This window comes from Cupressus sempervirens, chromosome 2 (assembly GCF_028749045.1).
Source record: "Cupressus sempervirens isolate cs-2001-9-10 chromosome 2, ASM2874904v1, whole genome shotgun sequence".
NCBI classification, from domain to species: domain Eukaryota; kingdom Viridiplantae; phylum Streptophyta; class Pinopsida; order Cupressales; family Cupressaceae; genus Cupressus; species Cupressus sempervirens.
The window spans coordinates 509615306-509618298 of NC_143119.1; positions in this window are offsets into that span (position 1 = coordinate 509615306).

Here is a 2993-nt window from a genome sequence, read left to right on the forward strand (position 1 = left end):
ACACTACCACTAGCATCAAAATCTACCTGGAATGCTTTACTAAAATTAGGAAGTGCTAACATAGGTTATTTGTCACCTTCTTCTTCAACAATTAAAAACACCTTGCAGCTATTGTAGTCCATTTGAACTCTTTTCTATCCCCCCTTATTGTTTCAGTCAGGGGTGCACATATGCCATTGAAATTATTAATGAACTTCCTATAAAAACTAACCAAACCATGAAATGATCTCACCTCAGTAGCAAACCTTGGAGTAGGCCATTCCATGATGGCTTTTACCTTCTCTAGATCCATTTTGAGACCTTCAAATGATACAACAAACCCCAAGTAGACTAACTCTTTTTTTACAAAGCTACACTTCTTCAGATTAATCAAAAATTTCTCTTCCCTCAACCTTTCAAGGACACTACAAATGTGCAATAAATATTCATCCAAAGTCTTGCTAAAAATTAAAATATCATCCAAATAGACAATAACAAATTTTCCCAAGAATTTTTTAAGTACCTCATTCATAAGCCGCATGAAGGTGCTTGGCGCATTGGTTAGTCCAAAGGACATGACTAACCACTCATTTAGACCCTCCTTTTTCTTGAATGTAGTCTTCCACTCATCTCCCTCTTGTATCGACATCTAGTGATAGCCACTCTTGATATCTATCTTTGTGAAGTACTAAACTCCACTCAAGTAGTCCATAAGATCATCCATTCTTGGCAAAGGGAATTGATACTTGATGGTTATTCTATTTATAGCTCAAGAGTCTATAGACATTCTCCATTCTCCATCCTTCTTTGGTACCAATACTACAGGTACTACACATGCACTCAGTCTCTCTCAAATAAAACCCTTCCTCAATAGCTCCTGAACTTGTCTATTTAGCTCCTTAGTTTTATTAGGAGTCATCCTATGAGCAACCTTGTTAGGAAAACTAGGTCTAGGGATTAAATCTATCTGATGACTAATCTACCTTACTAGTGGAAATCCTTTTGAAACATTATTAGAGATGACATCTCCATACTCACTTAATAGGCCTAAAACTTTAGGTGGAATTTCACTAATACCTTCCTTATCTCTTCTAGGAATCAAAGCATAAAACATACACTGATGTTTCATACCATCCAAAAAATTTCTTCCATCAACAAGACATATCCTAGCACTACTGCATACCTTTTCACCTTCATTTATCAAGGGCTTCAATTTGTGGCAAACTCCATCCTTTTTCAGAGAGTATGCATTTGCATGACCATCATGTACAACATGCCTATCAAATTGCCATAGTCTTCCAAACAATAAATGATAGACATCCATTGGAATAATGTCATAAAGAACTACGTCATGGTAACTCCCAATCTTGAACTTCACCAAACACTGTTCATTGACCAGGACCTTATGATCATCCTTCACCCAAGCAATCTAATAGGTTTGGGGGTGTTTCTCCCTCTTGAGAGACCATCTCCTCAAACACCAATTTGTTAGTGCTACCACCATCAACAATCACATCACAACACTTACCCTCGCACTTGCACCTGGTGCAAAATAGACTCCTCCTTTGTCTAGGTTTAGTCTCACTTCTTAGTAAGACCCTTTCATTTATGAGAACCTCTCTTCTTTCTGCATCCTTAGAATGTTATGACTATGCATCCTCATCCACATGAGCAACCCTTTCTTGACCATCAACTCTCCTATTTGTGCTTCCTTGTCATTGAGGGCATTCAAATGCATGATGACCTTCTTTATTGCAATGAGAATAGGTACCACAAAAGCCTCCTCTTTTTGGACCTTTTCCATGTCCTCTATCTCTTCCTCTCTAATCTCCAAAGTTTTGATCATGGAAGTGGTTGAAACCCTCATTCCTCTGGTTCCTACTAGTACCCACATCTTCATTTTTCTTTTGGGTCTCATTTCAACCTCCAAATGACCTACCACCACCCCTTCCTTCTTGACTACACCCTCTTTTCCTTCCATCAAACATTTTTTTTAGCTTCTCTTCAACTCGCATGGAAAATTGGTATGCCTCTTCAATGCTATTCATTCTAACTAGACTTAACTCATCTTGAATGCTAGGTCGTAACCCACTAAGGTAATGGGCAACCTTCTCCTTATTAGCTTCCGCATGCCCTACCCTAATAAAAAATTGATAAAATTCCTTTGTATATTCCTAGACAAATTTTTCTACTTTCTTTAACCCTTGCATTTTCTTGAACAAATCAAGCTTGTAATCAACATGAATGAACTGCTTCTTTAGTTTGTCCACCATGCAATCCCACCTTGTGATTTTCTCCTTTCCTCTTCTATTCCTTTCTAGCTGAATATCTTGCCACTAGATTTTGGCATGGCCTTTCATTTTGTCCTTTGCAAAATTAACCCTCTCTAGATCCCTGATATACTCATACTCAAAATATGCCTCTAGTTCATTGATCCAATCGATCAACTCATCTAAGTTTAGAGTTCCCAAAAACATACCCACATCAATTTTAGGTCTTTTTCCAAGCTTAGAAATGGCCCTAAAAAGCCTCTCCTCTGCTTGATTTAATACTTCACCTTTTCCTTCCCATACTTGTCCAATATTTTCTTCTTCTTCATTTTCTTCCTCACTTTCATTACATTTGGAAACATTCAGTCCTCTATGGATCTCCTCTTGCAATGCTTGAAATTTTCTCTGGAGGGCTCTAACCTTAGGAGTAACAACTCTAGCACTTCCACCATGTTACCTTCATGGAGGCATCTTCTTATCTCAAACCCACTACCACACAGTCCTAGTGCAAATTGCCTCATAGTTGGTGCTTTATCTACACACTCAAGAAAACCTACTCTAATACCACTTAATGGAGACACAACCCAAGATCAGAATGAACACAATAGGAAAAGGGAAATATTATTATCAATGAAAATAAACTATTACATTTAGTATATGGAAAAAATATCCAAAGACATGCCCTATGGGCTTATAATAGACTAAATCTAGAGAGAAATTCTCCTCACAGTGCCTTCTCCCAAA